Here is a 22,852-nt window from a genome sequence, read left to right on the forward strand (position 1 = left end):
GCCAGCTGGGTTCCCCACGTGATGCTGTGGTCTCTCCCGGCTGAAGCTCCAGTGCGCTCAGCAGGTATACTCTGCTGCCACCTCTTCTGCCGGGGTTATCTGCACTAGTCGGCGCTTCTCTTCTCCCAGTCCTCCCTTTTACTTTTTGCTAGGTCCACCGCCTCGGTTCTCAGCCAGTCCACGCCACATCGTAGGTAAATCTCAGGAAGGGGTCAGGGACGGAGCGGTGCAACAGGAACCACCCCTCACGTCATCCACTCCCCCCAGCAGCACAAATCTTCATATTTAAGTAATTTTAAATATGCCCCTGATTTTTACTCTGCAGGTTGCAACAATTTGTAAGTGAATGTTAAATTCTGTCTCTATAGCTGTAAGTTTAGCATTTCAGCTTTTGTCTTGAAAATTGTAGTGTACTGCATGTTGTTTTTTGTATGCAAGATGTTTTCCAGGAATATTTCCTCCATAGATGTGGAACATGTTAGAATTGTCCTAGACTGTGGATTGGTGTATTTATACTTCAGCGGGACATGTGGACTTATGACTTGTGAGCCCGATACTGGATGTTGGGACTGGTGAGAATTGCATTGTTTTGGATTTTTTTTGTGCATCTGCTATTTGTGGAGCTACTACTGGGACTTTGGAACTTTTCTTTCTTTTCCTGTGAAGCTGTGAACTGTAACTCCTTGGTGGGGAAAATAGTGAGATTTTTTAGACTGTGGGTGTAGTAATGCATTTCCCAGTTTAAGGGTGCTAGGCGAACCCCAATTTTCTGGCAGGGTTATGGAGGTTTGTGACAGTTCTAAGACAACAGAATCAAGAGACACATTCACAAAAAAAGAAACAAAAATTCCAAAGTCTCACTCAAATAGCAGAAAGTTCACAACACATCCCAGCAATCCATATACAGAAGTGCACAACAGATCCCAGCACTGTTTAAAAATATTGGGGTACCCGTGCACCCCATATTGCTGGGGGGGGGGGAACTAGTAGAAGCATCAGATTACCTGTTGTGCCCACAAAATCTCAACTTATCCCCCAAATATCCCCAGCACCGTATACAAAAATTGGGGTACTCGTGCACCCCATATTGCTAGGGGGGACTAATGGAAGCATCAGATTACCTGCTGTGCCCACAAAAATCTAAAATGATCTCCCAGATATCCACTGATCCCAATGTGTTCTGATCTCATTCATTTTCTATGGAGAAGCATAGAGGCTGCATGGACCGATGCACGAGTGCTGCCTAGAGTGAAGTCATGTAGTATCAGTGCTGCCTAGAGTGAAGTATTTTAGCACTGGTGATGTATGAGTGAACCTCTCTATCATTTACTTCCTGTGGCCCAAATTTGAATAACTTGGAAGTGTATTGAAAAAATACGCTTCCGTGCATGCGTGCCTCAACACGAAGGTAAAAAAACAAAACAAACTGTGTTACCATAGACTTACATGACTTCCGGTTCGCCGCACATTACCCGACAACGAACGAATTACTCTTGCGTTGAATTGGGCACTTCCAGCGGAACGCATCGCACCGCACTAGGTATAAAATGCCCCATAGATTTTAGTGTAGTGTTGGCTCCAGTGTGAAAAGGGCCTGAGGGTTCTTTTATACTTACGTGCTGTGGTAGCAGTGTGGTTTAGAAGAATCGCACCGCAGCCAAAAAGTCGCACTGCGAGTTATAGGTGCAGTGTGACCAAAGAAAAAAAAATAACACGTGACTTTGGTGCACTTCCGGGAGTAGCTGGGTGCTGAACTGCAGGTTCTGCATTACTTTTGCCCTGAGCATTGCCACACTATCCCACTGCAGGAAGTGTATCATGCCTCATTGGCTGTAATGGCCACTGTGATGAGCTGCAATGGGGGAGAGTACCGTGACTTGACATGGTCAGTGGAAAAGGGGCCTGAACAGAACAGCCCATAAAATAACCCGACATAAGCCTGAATTAATATAAATTGCTTACTTCTGTAATGCTGGATTCACTCTAGTCTGTGCATTTTTCTGCATGAGTTTTGTGATAGTGGTACATTGCTGTAAGGGCCTATTCAAACTTGAGCGTTTTGCCGCCGATTTCGGCAAAACACTCAAACACTAGCGCTTTTGAAAGCGCTAGTGTAATTAAACCCTATGGGCCCATTCTTACCTGGGCGATTCAGCGCAAACTGCCCAAAATCGCGTAACACAAACGCGTCGCCTGCACCATTTTCAGGCGATTTCCCAGAGATCGCGTTTCAGTGCTATAGAAGCGATCGTGGGAAAATCGCTGCAGTGTTCAGTGATTTTTCAGCTGAAAAATCACTCACGCAAAACGCCGGCAATAGGCGCCGGCGTTTTGCGCTTTCGAGTGTGAATTGGCACTTAGTTGTGTTTGTGAAAAACGCATTCAAGTTTAAACTGGCCCATTGATTAACATTGGTTCTTAGTTTTCTTTTGCAGAAAAATAAATTGTGAATCCAGCCTCATGCCTCTATGATAGAAAAAGGGTGCATTCACACTGCATCTGTTGCATTGCATAACAATTCTCTTCACATCTCTGCAATGTAATGCATCATGCTATTCAAACTCGCAAACCAAATAAAACCTGCCCCCCCCCCTTCCCCCATAAAAACCCTAAACCTCCCCCTCCAGGATCAAAAAATGTTTCTGTGTCCACATGCACTACCTTATAGCCTCTCCCCTCCCACTCCCTAAAGCCAGCAGAGCGCACATTACCTGTCATTGGAGCTATCAGCACGTTCTCTTTACGCTTCTGTTCAGCAGTGCCGTACAGTGTAATGACTGATATTTATGTTTGCAAAAGAATGTTTCTCCTCCGAATGTCCAGTGTTAACAAGCTGTGTGTTTATAACATTGTGTTACTATACAGCTTAGTCTAAAGTAGGCTTATTAGCTAAAAGTGTATTTTTTATTTACCTCTAAGTTAGCCAATAAATGGTATCATTCTGATTCAAAACTTCTTCCTTTTATTGATGGCTAACACAGTACAACACTCTACTCCTTTTGATGTAAGTATGTAACTTTTTTTTTAGAAGCCCCTCTACACTTGCCTTGCAAGTGTGCATTGCGTTAACCTGTTTTGCCGCAGTGTAACGCAACGACTATGCAAGGCAATGGGGCCTAGCACACTTACCGTGTTGCTTCAGAAGTTCCCAATTGGCCACTGACCTGCCGCAAAGTCAACAGCACATTACCGTCTGACTTCCACACCAACACAGCGGTGGCGGAATGCCTTTAAGTCCAATGGACGACACAGAAATTTTTAAATTAGGCGTGCATGCACAGAACGAACTGAATACGACAGGAAACCCTGTCTAGCAGGGAATACGTCAAGTGGCAAGGGATGTGTGGGGGGAGTCGGCAAGGGGCGTGTCAGTGCACTCTGCTGCGGGGTCATACGAATGCAGTTTTTTGCGTTGCAGTCCAATGCAATGGGGGCGGAGCATCTCACTGCAACGCTATTGCCAGCTGTAACACCGTCCTTAAAGTTACAGGCGTACTTTAAAATAAAAGACACACTTGTGTGAGTGCAAGGAACTAATCACTATCATTTTAAACCAGAGACTTTCATACTCTTTGGGCCAAATTTATTAAGGCATTTCCAGAGACCTCAGAGCATCTCCATATTATAAGTGATTCAGCAAAACATTTAATGAACTGAATTCCAGGTGAGGATTTGTCACCCTCACCTGGATCATATCAGATCATAGTCAAGGTTCCTGAGATGTACGTAGACTAATGATTATAAAGTTGTGATTACTCGCAGAATGCGCAGCAAAAGGTTTTTTGTTTTGTTTTGTAATAATCTTTGGATAGCCTGGATTTATTTTTTTAAAAAGGCACTCACTGCGGGTACCTGCATACGACTGCAATCGCTCAACTACTAATTTACTTGCCTTTCAGCAGCCACTACTATAGTTCAGTATGATCCAGGAAAAGGCTACAATCGACCACCTTATAGCAGACATTTGTAAGGAGCAGTTCACACCAACGTTTACTGCCAGCCACGGCACCTGTTGTTAAAGTCCTGCCCAAAGGTGAAAGGGCGGTGCCTCTACTGGCAGCCGTGTTCTGATCCCAAATTTTCATTTCTGACGACCCAGAAAGCAACATGCTCTTTCCAGGGTCTCTGTGTCCTCCTGTATGAAGTGCCAGATTTCTGGTAAGAGCACAACGGTCCAGGCCTTGGGCGGCTGCAGGCCAATGGGGCACCTGGACATGAAAGAGGGGTTGCTGCTTATGAAAGGAGAGGCTGAAAATGGGGAGCAATGCATTAAAAAAGAAAACTGATGGTCAAGGGAGCTGTTCCTGAAATAAAGGGGTTGCTGTACATGGATGATACACATGGAAGAGGGGCTGCACACAGAATGGGAGGGCAGCACAAGAAAGGGGAGTTGCATACTTGGTCTAGGGGCATAAAAAGTAAAAGCCCGGCCGGGCCTGCGGGGATGAAAAATGCTTTTCTGCATGCATGCCGAGGCCCGTGTGAATCGGCTCGAAGAACACCAGGTTTGCTGAACCATTTGTGACGTCCCCTCTAGAGGTGCTTCGAGATCTCTGGAGACATCTTAGTAAATGAGCCCTTTGAGGCATTGACCAAGTACAAGCTGAATAATCTTGATTCCACTCAATGCATACATGTTGCAGGTGTGTGACCTAAACACTACTGAAAGCAAACAGCCTGGCAGCCAGGAATCTGGCACATCGTAGAGAACAGATTCCATACTCTTCTCACTTAGGCCTGGGGCCCACTCCAGATCGCTAATCATTGTAGCAAATGCTAAGTGTTTGTTTTTCTAGGGTTTGCTAGTGATTTCCAGTGCGATTTGTGTGACGACAGGAAACACTGTACAATCTCATGATGGCGATTGTACAGTGCTTCCAATGTGCATTTATTTTTCTTTTGTATGCTGCTAAATAAAGTTTAAACTACTTTCTGGATCTCCCAATATCCATTTCTGCTGGCATCAAGGCCCTAGCCCCACCCCCTAGCACAAGAGATCATATGAGCTCCTCGATCTCCAAATAGAGACTCACCAATGACCTTTTGTGCTGGGGGCGGGGCTAAGCACCTGGAAGCCAACAGAAATGTGTATCGGGAGATGGCACAAGTACTTTAAATTTCATTTACACAAGAAAATGGCCCAACAACGCCACTGCTAAATTGCTTTTCCAAAGCGATTCAGGCCCTCAGGTTTCCTTACAAGCCGTAGTTCAGGTACCAATGTTGTTCTTAGACCTGTATATGTACAGCTGAGCACAGTGCATGAGGCAATTCTTTGCTGCTGTATACCCGCATCATGTGTCAAACACAGGCATGCATGTGGTTACAAATGCTGCTACCGGACTGCATTCAATGGAAGCCAGAAGTCAATGGTCGTTAAGCGTTGTGTTCAGCCATCTTTGGGTGTGTCCATCTAACATTTTGGGGGGGGGGGGCAGTGAGGCGAGTCACAAGGATGTTTCCCTAAAGATTTCATGCTGAAAACAATTGGGAATCACCCTGAGGTTTATGGTGGCCAGCGGATCTCTCTCCAATCAGATTCGATCAGAGAAAGTTCTGTCTTTCGGGCGCCAAAATCGCTAGATGTATGGGAACCTTTACACTCATTTTAATTATACCACCATACTACCCCCACGGCTTCCAAGATCTTCCAAACAGACAGACAGAAATTTTTACTGTTAATCTCTGAGCCTTCAGTACGTCAGAAAGAAAACTATTGGATGACTAACCTCCCAAGTTTGAGGCTTCAAGTGCACCTGTTTTGTGGATTCATGCTAAAATGACAACTACTACAGCAATCCATCAATTGTGTATATTCCTTATTACTTGTGTTGGTGTGTCATAACAGCAACACAACTGAAGTCTCAATACATGTGCGTAAATCACAGACCAAAGTTTATTTCTTTGTTGAATGTTGTTGTAAAAAAGACTGTAATCTACAGTATATAATACTCTGGCAACAGTTTAGTGAGTTGAACAGACAACATAAAACTCAACAACTGAATGGACAATCATCAAATACAGACATGGAAGACTAGAACAATTTTTAACACTGGGTATATAAAGCAAGAATAGGGAAATAAAACACTGGCTCACAGAGCTCACAATTGCATTTACAGAGCGCAGGCACTTTGTGACTCTTGAGATTATGTTGGCGATGTCCCAGAGCTCCTTACTAAGGCCACCATAGGAAGTCCAGATCGATGATGTCTGGCTTTTCTAGTAGAAGGTATCTCCAATCTCCCCTCTCGTGACTGCTTGCACGGCCTGCTCTGGTATCAGTGATGGATCAGTGAGAATGGACGTAGAGGTGCTAAGCTGCCATAAAGCACTTAATACCGCTGAAATAATACAAAAAAGGTATCAGTAGTTATTCAAGAAGAGTACTAAATGTAATACCATTCTACATGAACTATATAGTGTAAATACAAAAACACCCCTAAAGGATTGCTTTGTGATTTACTCAATAGTGTAGGTTTTTACATTATTTCCTTTGCATCATTGGGTCCACAACCTGTTAACCTTGCTGCAATCAATTACATCTTTGAAGACAATATACCGTATTTTTCGCCGTATAAGACGCTCCGGCATATAAGACGCACCCAGATTTAGAAGGCAAAAATCAGGAAAAAAATAAACCTTGGTGCGTCCATGATGCAGGGGCGTCTTAGGGACTTTTCACCCCCCAGTTACTCTACATACTATTACACTGACCACATAAGGGGACAGTGTAATGATTGCCTATTCCCATGTTGCCTGCCTGTGTTCCCCTATGTGGTCAGTGTAGGGATTGGCTGTTCCTGTGTCCCCCTGTGCCTGCTGTTTCCCCCTGTGCCTGTCATGTCCTCCTGTGCCAACCATGCCCCCCTGTGGCAGCCATGTCCTCCTGTGCCAACCATGCCCTTCTGTGCCAGCCATGTCCCCCTGTCAGTCTCCCCGTGCCAGATATGTCCCCGTCAGTGTCCCTGTGCCAGCCATGTCCCCCTGTCAGTGTCCCTCTGCCAGCCATGTCCCCCTGTCAGTGTCCCTCTGCCAGCCATGTCCCCCTGTCAGTGTCCCTCTGCCAGCCATGTCCCCCTGTCAGTGTCCCTGTGCCAGCCATGTCCCCCTGTCAGTGTCCCTGTGCCAGCCATGTCCCCCTGTCAGTGTCCCTGTGTCAGACATGCCCCCCTGTCTGTGTCCCTGTGCCAGCTATGTCCCCCTGTCAGTGTCCCTGTGCCAGCCATGTCCCCCTGTCAGTGTCCCTGTGCCAGCCATGTCCCCCTGTCAGTGTCCCTGTGCCAGCCATGTCCCCCTGTCAGTGTCCCTCTGCCAGCCATGTCCCAGTCAGTGTCCCTGTGTCAGCCATATCCCCCTGTCTGTGTCCCTGTGCCAGCCGTCCCCCCCCGTCAGTGTCCCTGTGCCAGCCATGTCCCCCTGTCACTGTCCCCCTGTGCCAGCCATGTCCCCGTCAGTGTCCCTGTGCCAGCCATGTCCCCCTGTCAGTGTCCCTGTGCCAGCCATGTCCCCCTGTTAGTGTCCCCCTGTGCCAGCCATGTCCCCGTCAGTGTCCATGTGCCAGCCATGTCCCCCTGTCAGTGTCCCTGTGCCAGCCATGTCCCCCTGTCAGTGTCCCTGTGCCAGCCATTTCCCCCTGTCAGTGTCCCCCTTTGCCGTCCGTGTCCCGCTGTGCCGGCCATGTCCCCCTGTCCATACCCCCCTGTGCCAGCAGCGTAAATACAGTATATACGTTACCTGCTCCTGCTGCCATGATCCTGGCTCCAGTCCTGCTTTGCTATCCTCTTCTCCCATCTACCGCTGCTACAGACGCCGAACATCGCTTGCCGGTGAGTCCCAATTAGCCGCACGGTGATTACGCATGCATGACCCTGGCGCACTTGTACTGATTGCGTAATCCCTGCGCGGCTAATTAGGACTCACCGGCTAGCGATGTTTGCCGGCTGCAACAGCGGTAGATGGAAGAGGATCGCGAAGCAGGACTGGAGCCAGGATCATGGCGGCTGTAGCAGCAGGCATTGGTGGATGGCAGAAGAGGATCGCGAAGCAGGACTGGAGCCAGGAGCGCGGCGGCAGGAGCAGGTAATGTACAGTGGAGGAAATAATTATTTGACCCCTCACTGATTTTGTAAGTTTGTCCAATGACAAAGAAATGAAAAGTCTCAGAACAGTTTCATTTCAATGGTAGGTTTATTTTAACAGTGGCAGATAGCACATCAAAAGGAAAATCGAAAAAATAACCTTAAATAAAAGATAGCAACTGATTTGCATTTCATTGAGTAAAATACGTTTTTGAACCCCTACCAACCATTAAGAGTTCTGGCTCCCACAGAGTGGTTAGACACTTCTACTCAATTAGTCGCCCTCATTAAGGACACCTGTCTTAACTAGTCACCTGTATAAAAGACACCTGTCCACAGAATCAATCAATCAATCAAGCAGACTCCAAACTCTCAAACATGGGAAAGACCAAAGAGCTGTCCAAGGATGTCAGAGACAAAATTGTAGACCTGCACAAGGCTGGAATGGGCTACAAAACCATTAGCAAGAAGCTGGGAGAGAAGGTGACAACTGTTGGTGCGATTGTTCGAAAATGGAAGGAGCACAAAATGACCATCAATCGACCTCGCTCTGGGGCTCCACGCAAGATCTCACCTCGTGGGGTGTCAATGGTTCTGAGAAAGGTGAAAAAGCATCCTAGAACTACACGGAAGGAGTTAGTGAATGACCTAAAATTAGCAGGGACCACAGTCACCAAGAAAACCATTGGAAACACATTACACCGCAATGGATTAAAATCCTGCAGGGCTCGCAAGGTCCCCCTGCTCAAGAAGGCACATGTGCAGGCCCGTCTGAAGTTTGCCAATGAACACCTGAATGATTCTGTGAGTGACTGGGAGAAGGTGCTGTGGTCTGATGAGACCAAAATAGAGCTCTTTGGGATTAACTCAACTCGCTGTGTTTGGAGGAAGAAAAATGCTGCCTATGACCCCCAAAACACCGTCCCCACCGTCAAGCATGGGGGTGGAAACATTTTGCTTTGGGGGTGTTTTTCTGCTAAGGGCACAGGACAACTTAATCGCATCAACGGGAAAATGGACGGAGCCATGTATCGTGAAATCCTGAACGACAACCTCCTTCCCTCTGCCAGGAAACTGAAAATGGGTTGTGGATGGGTGTTCCAGCACGACAATGACCCAAAACATACAGCAAAGGCAACAAAGGAGTGGCTCAAGAAGAAGCACATTAAGGTCATGGAGTGGCCTAGTCAGTCTCCGGAACTTAATCCAATAAAAAGCCTATGGAGGGAGCTCAAGCTCAGAGTTGCACAGAGACAGCCTCGAAACCTTAGGGATTTAGAGATGATCTGCAAAGAGGAGTGGACCAACATTCCTCCTAAAATGTGTGCAAACTTGGTCATCAATTACAAGAAACGTTTGACCTCTGTGCTTGCAAACAAGGGTTTTTCCACTAAGTATTTAGTCTTTTATTGTTAGAGGGTTCAAAAACGTATTTCACTCAATGAAATGCAAATCAGTTGCTATCTTTTATTTAAGGTTATTTTTTCGATTTTCCTTTTGATGTGCTATCTGCCACTGTTAAAATAAACCTACCATTGAAATTATACTGTTCTGAGACTTTTCATTTCTTTGTCATTGGACAAACTTACAAAATCAGTGAGGGGTCAAATAATTATTTCCTCCACTGTATACGAATAATTGTTTGTAAACGATCGATAAGTAAATTGTATGGTTAGTGGCAACCTTAAAGGTATCCATTAACCTCCTTGCCGGTTATCCCGAGCTCAGCTCGGGGTAACCTGCGCAGGAGGATATCTCAGGCCCCGCTGGGCCGATTTGCATAATTTTTTTTTTGTTACAAGCAGCTAACACTTTGCTAGCTGCTTGTAACTTCCGATCGCCGCCGCTCGCCGCCGATCCGCCGCAATCCGCCGCGCCGAGTCGCTCCCCCCCGCCCCAGAGCCCTGCGCTGCCTGGCCAATCAGTGCCAGGCAGCGTTGAGGGGCGGATCGGGATTCCCTATGACGTCCCGACGTCCATGACGTCGGTGACGTCATCCCGCCCCGTCGCCATGGCGACCGGGGAAGCCCTGCAGGAAATCCCGTTCTCAACGGGATTCCCTGCATACTCTGATCGCCGAAGGCGATCGGAGTGGGTGGGGGGATGCCGCCGCTTAGCGGCTATCATGTAGCGAGCCCTTGGCTCGCTACATGATTTAAAAAAAAATAAAAAAATAAAAAAATGTGCGGCGCTGCCTCCTTGCCGGATTTTTTAGACCGGCAAGGAGGTTAAAGGTACAATCTTGATGGTACAATCTTACCACTTCTGGGTAATATGAGGGACAATCTGACTATTATATCCCCCTACCTCAGGTTTCCTTTAAGTCATATGAAAGGGGGTGGTTAGTGTTAGGCCCAGGAGAGGAGAGATTAGTGTCGGGCACTCAGGTTAGTGTCGGGCATCAGAGAGGACAATGTTGGGATGAGGTTAAGGGAAGAGTAAAAAAAAACAGCCAGATCAGCTGTTCATGCCCAATCTGCAATTGTCGGCCTAATACACGAGTTTCACAAGCATCACAATTTTGGAGAAGTCACAGTTTGCCCAGATACAATCCCCTCTCCAATAATACAGAGAGAGGAATGTGTCTCTGTGGAACTACAAGTCCCAGCATAGCATTCAGCAGAAACTCTGGCAGAACGGTGGTGTAGTGCTCTTGCCTTGCAGCGCTTGGTCCCCGCTTTGAATCCCAGCCAGGGCACTATCTGCAAGGAGTTTGTATACTCTCCCTGTGTCTGCATGGGTTTCCTCTGGGCGCTCTGATTTCCTCCCACATCCCAAATACATACAGATAAGTTAATTGGCTCCCCCTAAATTGGCCCTAGACTACAATACATACAGTACATGATAGACATACTGTACACTCACCTAAAGGATTTTTAGGAAGACCATACTAATACGGTGTTTGACCCCCTTTCGCCTTTAGAACTGCCTTAATTCTACATGGCATGGATTCAACAAGGTGCTGAAAGCATTCTTTAGAAATGTTGGCCCATATTGATAGGATAGCATCTTGCAATTGATGAGAGATTTGTGGGATGCACATCCAGGGCACCAAGCTCCCATTCCATCACATCCCAAAGATGCTCTATTGGGCTGAGATCTGGTGACTGTGGGGGCCATTTTAGTACAGTGAACACATTGTCATGTTCAAGAAACCCATTTGAAATGATTCAAGCTTTGTGACATGGTGCTAATATTATCCTGCTGGAAGTAGCCATCAGAGGATGGGTACATGGTGGTCATGAAGGGATGGACATGGTCAGAAAGAATGCTCAGATAGCCCGTGGCATTTAAACAAGGCCCAGCTGGCACTAAGGGGCCTTATGCTGGCCATTCACTGGCCCGATTTGCCGCCGTTCAACAGCAGATTCGATCACTGGGATTGAATCTGCTGCCAATCGTTCACGCTAAACGCACCCGCCGATCCGATTTCCTCCCGAAATCGGATCGGTCCGTCAATCGCGCCGTGCGGGAAATTACCGACGATCGCCCGCGGGTAGGGAGTGCGTCGCTAGCGGCGGTCGATCCGATACAGGTATACATTACCTGACGCTGGCTCCCTGGCATCTTCTTCGCGCTGCACCGCTCTGTTCCTGCTCCATCCCAGCGTACATTAACTTCCTGTGTCACTCCAGTGACCAGGAAGTTCAAATAGAGGGCGCTCTATTTGAACTTCCTGGTCACGGAGTGACAGTGTACGCTGGGATGCGGTGCGGGATGCTGGGATGCGGTGCAGCGCGGAGAAGAGGACCCGGAGCCAGCTTCAGGTAATGTATACGGGGGGACAGGCGGCAGGAGCAGCTCAACAGATTGTGATCGGTTTTAGGCTGAAATCGATTCACAATCTGTTTGCAGTAAAGGCAGCCATACGATCCCTCTCCGATCAGATAGGGATCTGTCAGTTGGTCGATCTAATGGCAAATCGACCAGTGTATGGCTACCTTACAGTGTGCCAAGAAAACATCCCCCACACCATTACACCACCACTACCAGCCTGCACAGTGGTAACAAGGCATGATGGATCCATGTTCTCATTCTGTTTACGCCAAATTCTGACTCGATCGAGACTCATCAGACCAGGCAACATTTTTCCAGTCTTCAACTGTCCAATTTTGGAGAGCTCATGCAAATTGTAGCCTCTTATTCCTATTTTTAGTGGAGATGAGTGGTGCCCAGTGGGGTCTTCTGCTATTGTAGCACATCTGACTCAAGGTTGTGCGTGTTGTGGCTTCACAAATGCTTTGCTGCATACCTCGGTTGTAACGAGTGGTTATTTCAGTCAACGTTGCTCTTCAATCAGCTTGAATCAATCGGCCCATTTTTCTCTGACCTCTAGCATCAACAAGGCATATTCGCCCACAGGAGTGCCGCATACTGGATGTTTTTCCCTTTTCACACCATTCTTTGTAAACCCTAGAAATGGTTGTGTGTGAAAATCCCAGTAACTGAGCAGATTGTGGAATACTCAGACCGGCCTGTCTGGCACCAACAAACATGCCACGCTCAAAATTGCTTAAATCACCTTTCTTTCCCATTCTGACATTCAGTTTGGAGTTCACAAGATTGTCTTGACCAGGACCACACCCCTAAATGCATTGAATCAACTGCTATGTGATTGGTTGATTAGATAATCGCATTAATGAGAAATTGAACAGGTGTTCCTAATAGTCCTTTAGGTGAGTGTATAACAATGGTAGGAATTAGATTGTAAGCTCCTTGAGGGACAGTTAGTGACAAGACTAATATATATATATACACACACTTTACAGCACTGTGTAAGATGTTGGTGCTATATAAATAATAATAAACGTTATTTTTTTTTTGTCTTATAGTGGGAAGCCAGCGTGGTCACTGAGTCACACCTACACACAGTGCGGTGCCTATAAGCTCAGATGTGGCCATGTAGTAGAATGAGGGGGAGGAGCACAGTCTAACTCTTCCCCGCAAAATCCACGACTTTCTTGGTCGTGGATTTTGCTGCCCTGTGCGCTTCCGTGTGAGGCAGGGCTATGAGCTGCAGCCCTGCCTTACACACGTCTGTCAGCGGCGGATCTCCGCCTCTCCCCTCTCAGCAAAGGAAGACTGAGAGGGGCAGGGGAGAGGCGGCGATCCGCCGCTGACAGACGCGTGTGAGGCAGGGCTGCAGCTCATAGCCCTGCCTCACACGAAAGAGCTGCCCGGATTGCTCCCCGGGGTGTTTGAGGGGATTTAGATTGGCGGGGATGTGGCGGTTTAGTTAGGGATATAGTATTAAAAAGATTTATGACAAAAAAATACATTTTTTTTAGAGACTTCTGAGTCTCTTTAAAGTGTACCAGAGATGAATGGGGAAAAAAAAAATGTACATACCTGGGGCATCCTCCTCCGGCCTAAAGCTTACAGCCTAAAGGCCTGTTCCTACTAGACATGAATCACTGCGTTTTCCCGCATGCAAAATCAAATGGGGAAAAGCAGCCTATTTAAAAATATTGCATGCGCCGGGGGGGGGCGAGAATCAGATGGCATGCAGCCAAAATATTCATCACAAATCTGAATCTCTATATGCATGGCACAGCTCGAGGGATTCAGGTGCATTCTTGCATTACTGCAAGTACCGGTGTGCATCTCGCAAGACGCACACCAGCACAGTGGAAATAGGCCCTAAAACAGGGAGACAGGTCAGTCTGACATAAACTTCTTGCACTGAATACACACATCATACTTTTACCACTTGAACACGTACAATACAAACATCTCTGCACCAGAATCATTAATTACTAGGTTTTCTCATACTTACATTCCCCTCAAAAGGCGTTTTATCACAAGGTCTGTCTGCAGAATAAAATAATGTAATATGTAAATTAAATAAAATCAGCAACTATCTTTCGTTAATGCTATACAGTAAACTTTTATATCACCTGACATGAAACTTCCATAGACCTCCAAATACCTAATTACTTACTGTAAGCCCATGCACTGCATACATATCTACACCCTGTAGGCACATGCACTGTATACATATCTACACCCTGTAGGCACATGCACTGTGTACATATCTACAGCCTGAAGACATCTACGCTGAATACTTATCCACCCACTGTAAGCACATGCACTGTAAACTGATCCACACCCTGTAGGCACCTGGGCTGTATACACATCTACATCCTGTAGGCACCTGCTCTGAATACTTACCTACCTGCTGTAAGCACATGCGCAGTATACAAATCTACAGCCTGTAGGCACCTGAGCTGTATACATATCTACATCCTGAAGGCATCTGTGCTGGATACTTACCTACCCGCTGTAAGCACATGCACAATATACAAATCTACACCCTGTAGGCACATGCACTGTATACATATCTACATCCTGAAGGCATCTGTGCTGAATACTTATCCATCTGCTGTAAGCACATGCGCAGTATACTTATCCACCCACTGTAAGCACCTACACTAACTACATGCCCACCCCACCGTAAGCACCTATGCTAAATACTTACCCACCTGCTGTGAGGCCCTGCTTTGAATACTTACGGTATCCATACATCTAGTGAGTTTGGTGGCCGATCGACCAAGAGACAGGTCTCTCTCTGGTCAAATCTGATCGGAGAGAGATCTGTAGGCTGCCGTAAACCGCAGGCCAATTCCCGATAAGTTTCAGCATGAATTAGTTCGGGGACTGGCCCTGTGACGCCGCTTCACCACCCGCACCCACTGTCCCCTCCTAATGTTTTATGCCCCCCCCCCACAGTGCCCATGCAGTTATACTTTACCTGTCATAATGTCAGTTTCCTCGTACTTCCGCATTTGCCTGCATTATAACACGTAGGACGTGTGTGACGTCACCACATGCTATATGCCAGTAGTCACGTGGGGCCCTAATGCTTAAATCTCTCATCGCGGTTGGCAGACAGGTAAAGTTTAACTGCGGGTGGGGGGGGGGGGGGGTGTTTGGACATAAAACACTAGGAGAGACAGAGCTGGGGGTTCTGGCGCTCGTCCCAATATTGCACGCTGTCCTTGCCATGTATCTGATCGAGAATTTTTTTTTTATATATCTCCATTATCTTCCATGGCACAGCATCTTCAAGTATTGAAGATTTTCCATCATGTCCCATTGATGAATGCAAACAATTATCAACTCGGATGGTCAATTGGCTACTAAGTCACGTGATGCTTGGGCACCTTTACCCGACCGCTGTAACTAAACATGCTTCAGCACTTGGTCCAATTCTGTGGCCTCGTTGAGCTGTTTTGGCACCTTGAAATCTCCATGTAATTGGCAAGGTGGGTATATCAAGCAGAAATGTGATCATGTTAAAGAAGAACTCAGTGAAAATAATGTACTAAAAAAAAAGTGCTTAATTTTTACAATAATTATGTATAAATGATTTAGTCAGTGTTTGCCCATTGTAAAATCTTTTCTCTCCCTGATTTACATTCTGACATTTATCACATGGTGACTTTTCTACTACTGGAAAGCGATATAAGTGGAAAGAGATCCTGTTAATTCCCACAATGCAACAAGGCTTGCACAGTGTGATATCAGAACCATGGTCCTGGCATCAGTGTGGGAGGGGTTTTACCACAGTATCAGCCATATAGAGTCCCCTGATTATCCATTTGTGAAAAGGAAAAGCTTTCTCATGGGAAAGGGAGTATCAGTTCAATCCTTAATTACGGTTTCTCTTTAAAGCAAATCTTTACTTATAATGGAAGTCAAGTAAATCTGACATCTGTATCCTGAAATAACAAAAACATTCTTACCACAGTGCCAGGGGTGCAGCTAGTAAGAAATCTCTGTGCCCCCACCACCCCCCCACCCCCACCAGTTTTAAGTAGCCTGAGTTGCCCCTGGTATTAAAGAGAACCCGAGGTGTGTTTAAAGAATGTTATCTGCATACAGAGGCTGGATCTGCCTATACAGCCCATCCTCTGTTGCTATCCCAAACCCCACTAAGGTCCCCCTGCACTCTGCAATCCCTCATAAATCACAGCCGTGCTGTGAGGCTGTGTTTACATCTGTAGTGTCAGTCTCAGCTGCTTCCCCGCCTCCTGCATAGCTCCGGTCTCTACCCCCGTCCCTTCCCTCCAATCAGCAGGGAGGGAAGGGATGCAGACGGGGACTGGAGTTCTGCAGGAGGCGGGGAGAGCAGCAGACTGACACTATAGAGATAAACACAGCCAGCTCTGACAAGCTGTTTGTCAGCAGCGTGGCTGTGATTTATGAGGGATTGCAGAGTGTAGGGGGACCTTAGGGGGGTTTGGGATAGCAACAGAGGCTGGGCTGTATAGGCAGATCCAGCCTCTGTATGCAGATAATATTCTTCAAACCCACCTCGGGTTCTCTTTAAGCAGTCCTTCAGTATTGGTAGTCAGAGGGTACCCTCTAGTATCAGATAGCCCCATGTAGCTCCACAGTGTATAGGAAGTGCGAAGTAATCCCCCAAATTTATGCAGCATCTCCCAGTCTAGATAGCCAGAAGCAGCCCCCTCCTTAACAGTACAGGTAGCCAGAAGTAGCTCTCCTGTATAGGTAGCCCCCCGGTATAGATAGTCAGAAGGGACCCCAGTATTAGGAAGTATCCCCCATTATTGGTAGCCAGAGGTAGCCCCACAGTATAGGAAGCCCCCTCAGTATTGGTAGAGCGAAGGGCAACCCAGTATAGGTAGCCTCCCCCCATAAAGGTAGAAAGAAGAACTAGGTAGCCAGAAGTAGGTGCACTCAGTGTAGGTGGCCAAAGGGGCCATCCAGAATAAGTAGCCAGATGTGACCCCTCCCCCAAAGCAGAATAGTGATCTACCTTCTTCAGGTGTCCCTGCCTCTATTATTAGAGCACCCACTCTCGTCATGTAACCAGACAGCGTGACAAGACAGTATCCCTTCAAGTTATGCTGAAGGTCTGCTTTAATGCGTATTTGCAGAACAGTCCTGTTTTTTTTTATTAATTACAGTTGGAGACAGTGATTTTTTTTTTTTTTTGCAGGTATGCTAGGGTGACCCAGAGATTTTTTCAGTTTGCTGATGATGTTATCACTCTGAAATAGCAACCAGCCACAAGCTTTGTCTTATTACTTCTGTACAAATGAAACATCTCTGTGTCCTGCATGAATTTGATTAAAACAAAATTCAAAATATTCACATTTTATTGCTTTATGGCCTGAAATGCAGAAACACAAAGCCATTTTCAAGCTCCATTTACAAAATTCAACTAAAAACAGGCAAGTGAAATGTATACCGTAATTCAGAAAAAATAAAACCCTCATATCCCCACATCATGCGGGCCCCCTGCCATCACCAGGCTAGTGCCTTTGTCGACTTGCCTTTAATCTTGCCCTCCCTAAAGATGCCCATACCAGGGCTGTGGAGTCGGTAAAAAAAAATCATCCGACTACAACTCAGTTTATGAAACCCTCCGACTCCAGGTACCAAAATAGCTCCAACTCCTCGACTGACTCCACAGCCCAGTCCGAAACATGGAGTGGGTAGAAAAATCATTCAACTCCAGCTCCTCAGTTCATGAAACAACCGACTGACTCCAGGTGCCCGAAAATTGCTCCGACTCCACAGCCCTGGCCCATACATCTAGCAATGTATGGGCAGATTCAACCAAGAGACAGATCTCAGATCAGAGAAATATCTGTTGCCTGTCCATACACCACAGGCCGATTCCTGATCAATTTCAACATGAAATCTCTCAAGAATCGGCCTCGTGTTGCCGCCTCGCCACCCCTGGATGTTGATGTCCAACCGGTCAAATCCTTGATTAAGCAGGCTTATTATAATACTGATTTTCATACAATCAGATAATAATAATGGTAGATCAAATTCGAAATTGACATATGTATGGCCACTCTTCACACACAGTCGCACCCACACCGAACTCCAGAAAATGAATCTCATTGCCCATATTTAGTGAATATACAGATACAGTACTCATACACAAGCTCCACACACACATATTTCAATATATTAAAACACACAGCACATCAATATTCTGCTAAAAAGGAGTACCTAAGCTCAACTCCAATGGTCTGAAATAATTTGAAAGGAAAAAAGAAAAAAATCCCCAAAATTGCAATGGTTTACATGCACATGAACCACTGTAATGGTAGGGATTTTTCTCCTTTTTTATGTTTATCTATGCAGTAGCTGGATATTGGGCTGGAAAACCTGAGCTGAAGCTTGTGTTCAGAAACACAATCACCTAAGGAGAGGGAAGCCTCAGCATCCTACAGAGGCTTCCCTCTGTGTCCTCCGCTGCTTGCCGGGAACCTTGTGCTGCTTGGAGCCATCTCCCTCTGCAGCCATGCGAGCAGGGCCTCACCTGTGCAGTATCTGCTCCAGCCTACTGCACAAGCACGGCCGTACTCACACAGGCGCAGCACGGCCACACTTGTGCCAGAAGAGGAGTGCAGCCCTGATCAGATTACTGACATGCCCTTGTTGTTAAAGAGAGTCTGTAATTGAAAAAGTGCCCCTGGAGGTACTAACCTCAGGAGGGGGAAGCCTCTGGATCCTAATGAGGCTTTTCCTGTCCTTCACAGTAGCTCCTATCCAGCACTGGCTCCCCCTGAAAATCCACTGACGGCCGCCTGCAGGCTCAGTAGCACCTATGGCATGCGGCGATATTTACCTTTTGGATCCAGCACAGGCACAGTACCATCTTCCCCTTCTGGCTCTAGCGGAAATAGTCGAGCCCCATCGGGTCCACTCTACTGCGCAGGTGCAAACCGCATCGTAACACAAGGGCAATGCAAGGAAATGGGGCCTAGTAGCACACTTACCATGTTGGCTTGCGAAGGAAGTGCCCGATCCACCGTCGAGCCACCGCAGGGTCAACAGCACATTACAGTTACACAGCGGCAGTGGAAGCAATTAAGTCAATGGGCAATGTGGACGGTGTGGATGCGCAGAATGACTGGAATACGACAGGGAAACAAGAGAATCCCAGTGACGTACTTCCTGTCCAGCAGAGTACGTCACAGGGCGACGGGCGTGCGAGGGGAAGGCGCTATACATATGATCCTGTCGGAGCACTCTGCTGCAGGGTTACAGGTTAGAACCACAGTGTAAAGCAAGCACCAATGGGAGAGATATAGTTCAAACGTGCTATGACTCCTATGGTCTGTGCACATCAGACCAAATCAATAGTCAAGGTCCAAAACGAGTCAGCACCGTCTTCAGTAGGAAATAGCTCTTTTATTGGTTAAAAAGCATGATGTCAAGTATCTGTCAGCGACACCTCCGCTGTTTCGGGCGTATAGCCCTTTTTCAAGCCAAGAAGCAAAGTCATCACACCAACATGTAATACATCACAGTTTAAATAGTATAACATTACCCAGCCCACCAATCAGCATTGCTCTATATCGGCCAATCAGAGAGAGGCAGGGACCGGCGGACCTGATGGGGAACTAATCCCTTTGCATGCAAAGAAGGAAGCCCAGCTCCTCCCCCAGGCGTTACCAAATACTCACCGCCTAATCCACGGTGAAAACAGCAATCGTTACAGGTTAGGCATTTTGTGCGCATCACACCGCAAACACTTTTCAAGTGTAAAACCAGCCTAAAAGCAAACCTATAATGTTTGCTACAACCTATTTCGGATCTATGGGAGGGGGAAGCCTCTGGGTCCTCTAGAAACATCCCCATCTTCATCAGCCAGGCCGGTCCAGTGATGAGACCTGAAGCGTGGCCACGTGTCACCTGCGCAGTAGCACAGAACCGACTGTGCTTGGCTTTTTTCCGCTGGAGCCTGGCTGGTGCTCCTGTGCAATGCGCAAACAGTCCACAAGTGGTTTTGCAGGGATCTCAGCGCTGGAACGGCTCAGTGGAGGAGGACGGAGAATCCAGAGGCTTACCCTTACCAAGGTAAGTATCTGGTAGGGGCACTTCTTATTCCCTACAAGTACACGTTAAATTACACGTTAAATTACACCCTTGTGGCTGTTAGTGGAAATTACAATATTTTATGCTTGATACACACCATGCAATTTCCCGTCAGACAGACCAGTTAAATCGATTGTTTCTGACAGGTCCGATCGTTCTTTTTTGTAATCAATTTTGTAGAGACATGATCGAAAAATCGATTGTACCTGTCAGAAATAGTTGATTTGACCCATCTATCTGAAAGTAAGTCTGCGCGAGCGGCGCTGTCGATCACCGCTATCGATCACCGCCACGTGGGCCGGAGCGGACTGCGCAGGCGTAGTAGTACTGCGCGTTCGCAGTCCGCTCCGGCCCACGTGGCGGTGATCGACAGCGTCGCTCACGCAGGCGCAGTACAGAGCGACCTGGAGTTCGCTCTGACGTCATAGCCGGGGACCGGGACGGACCTGCGGCGAACGGCTGCGGGCAGAGCTGCGGCGAGGGACGTCCTGGGAGCTTGGAGCTGGAGGAAGCCCCCGGTAAGTACCACTTCTTTTACTATTTTTCCCCTGATGACTCCGTTAAAGAGAACCAGAGACGTTGCAAAAAAGCTTTTATACATACCTGGGGCTTCCTCCAGCCCCATAAGCCTGGATCGCTCCCATGCCGCCGTCCTCCGCTGCCTCTATCCGCCGGTACCAGGTCCCGTATTTTCGGCCAGTCAACGCAAGCGCAGTGCGTCACTACCGGCGGACGCGGCCAATTGTACGCAAGAGCAGGGACTCTCTCCATATCCTTACGCATGCGCCTCCATACTACACAGGCACATGCGTAAGGCTATGGAGGGAGTCCCTGCTCTTGCGTACAATTGGCCGCGTCCCAGTACCGGCGATAGAGGCAGCATAGGATGGCGGCGCGGGAGCGATCCAGGCTTATAGGGCTGGAGGAAGCCCCAGGTATGTATAAAAGCTTTTTCATTTTTTCAATGCTGTTCGTCTCTGGTTGCCTTTAAGTCCCTGCCTTCACTCCAGCACTCACAACACATCTAGGGATGATGGGCAGATTCCACCAAGAGACAGATCTCTATCTGATCCAATCTAATCAGATAGAGATCTGTTGGCTGCCCATACACCAAAGGCCAATTCTTGATCGATTTCAGCATGAAATCTTTTAGAAAATGGCCTTGTGACATTGCCTCGCCGCCCCACCAAATGTTTTATGTGACCCCCCCATGCATTTATACTTCCGAGTGCCAGCACTGAATTCCTGCATTGGCGTGCCATATGACTACCCAGCGTCTAGCACATGTGTGACACACACCCCATGTCTATATGCAGGTAGTCATGTGGGGCACATCTGTGGAAGTACAGTGCAGACACTGAGGGGACAGGTAAAGTAGGAGCACCAGGGGGTACATAAAACATTTGGAGGGACATCAGCCAGGGGGTCTCTGTCACATTCGTCATTCATGTTTATCGCATTCTGTTACCACCACGCACTGAATCAACCACGTTGACCCGAGATTTCCCTGCATGCCTAATCAATACATTCAACCAATTTCAGCCTCAATTTGGTCGTACTGTTGATTGGTCACTTGGCAGCACCGATTTTATCCAATTCAAACATAATTAACAAAATTGGATGGTCGATTGTCCGCCAAGTTGACAGATGTATGGCCACCTGCAGTCAGCTCCACCTCCACACACACCAAACCCCATGAAATATTAATACATCACTAATCATATTATGCATATACAGTACACAATTCCAGGGCTCTGCCTCCTTGCATGTGAACAGTCAATAGGCAGAAATTACTACATACTCTACACGTACAGCAGCACACAGGCTGCTTCTTCCTTCCTTATCTATAATGTTTCACATCCATCCTCCACCATGCTCTGTTTTCCCCAATAATAACGATAGTGCACAGCAGCTACTGGGGCACTAATGATAGGCCAAAGCTATATACCTGCATGGTAAGGTAAATGGGCTCTGGTCACGTGTGCCTGCATGCACCGCCCTCAGCGGTGACATGCCCAATATGACGTCAGACATCATACCTTCCCCGAGGATCCGCTCCTCGCAGACTCGGCGCCGGTTGCAGAGAGCTCGAGCTCGCACACTCGGCCGGCGGCGGTAGCAGAGAGGACTGACGTGTTGCTAAGACGGCAGCTACCTCAGCCCTATACGTCGATTCCACTAACTAGAAGGAGAGAGCGGCTGTCTGAACACTGATCACACCCGGAGCTCCCCCTTGTGGCTGGCAGCTAGAAGGAGAGAGCGGGTCTGAACACTGATCACTCCCGGAGCTCCCCCTTGTGGCTGGCAGCTAGAAGGAGAGAGCGGCTGTCTGAACACTGATCACACCCGGAGCTCCCCCTTGTGGCTGTAGCGGCAATAGCAGGATGGAAGCAAAACATTGAAGGAGATTTCTGTGAGTAAAAATGAACCTAGTTCTGACCGGGGCAGGTTTTGGGTTACATTTATCCCAGGTCCCTAATCTCGCCCTCCCAGTATAGGCAGCGGGATGTATTCACTCCCTCCCCAGTATAGGTCACCATATGACCCCTGCACAGACAGCCAGAGCTCAGTCCCACACCCATCTTGTAAATGCAGCAACGCAAAAGTGTCCTGAATATCCTTTACCCTCTGGCCTATACATTGTATATATATATTTAATAGTGTTTGCAGTGAATGTGCTGATGTTGCTCACGTGCTGCTGCTTTGTGCTGCAGCTGCATTTTACAATTAAATTATAAGCTGCCATTTTTTGGTGCATTTGGAAGTAGCGGAGTTCATTTGCAGCGCGCAGTTTCTGCACATACTGGGGTACTAATGATAGGCCAAAGCTATACACTTCCATGGTAAGGTATTGGTAAGGTATTTGTGTTGTGGTCACGTGTGGTTGCATGCGGTCAGGGCAGCCA

General features: G+C 47.4%; 1 long non-coding RNA gene across 1 annotated transcript; it reads right to left on the reverse strand.

The window, feature by feature from the left end:
- Window positions 1-5,878: 5,878 nt before the first annotated feature.
- LOC137544573 (uncharacterized) lies at window positions 5,879-21,984 on the reverse strand. The gene is made up of 3 exons (XR_011025915.1): window positions 21,895-21,984; window positions 13,855-13,889; window positions 5,879-6,341 (listed from the first exon to the last, which is right to left on the reverse strand). It is a non-coding gene; the product is annotated as an uncharacterized lncRNA (long non-coding RNA).
- Between the last annotated feature and the right edge of the window lie 868 nt (window positions 21,985-22,852).

This window comes from Hyperolius riggenbachi, chromosome 2 (assembly GCF_040937935.1).
Source record: "Hyperolius riggenbachi isolate aHypRig1 chromosome 2, aHypRig1.pri, whole genome shotgun sequence".
Classification (NCBI taxonomy): Eukaryota; Metazoa; Chordata; class Amphibia; order Anura; family Hyperoliidae; genus Hyperolius; species Hyperolius riggenbachi.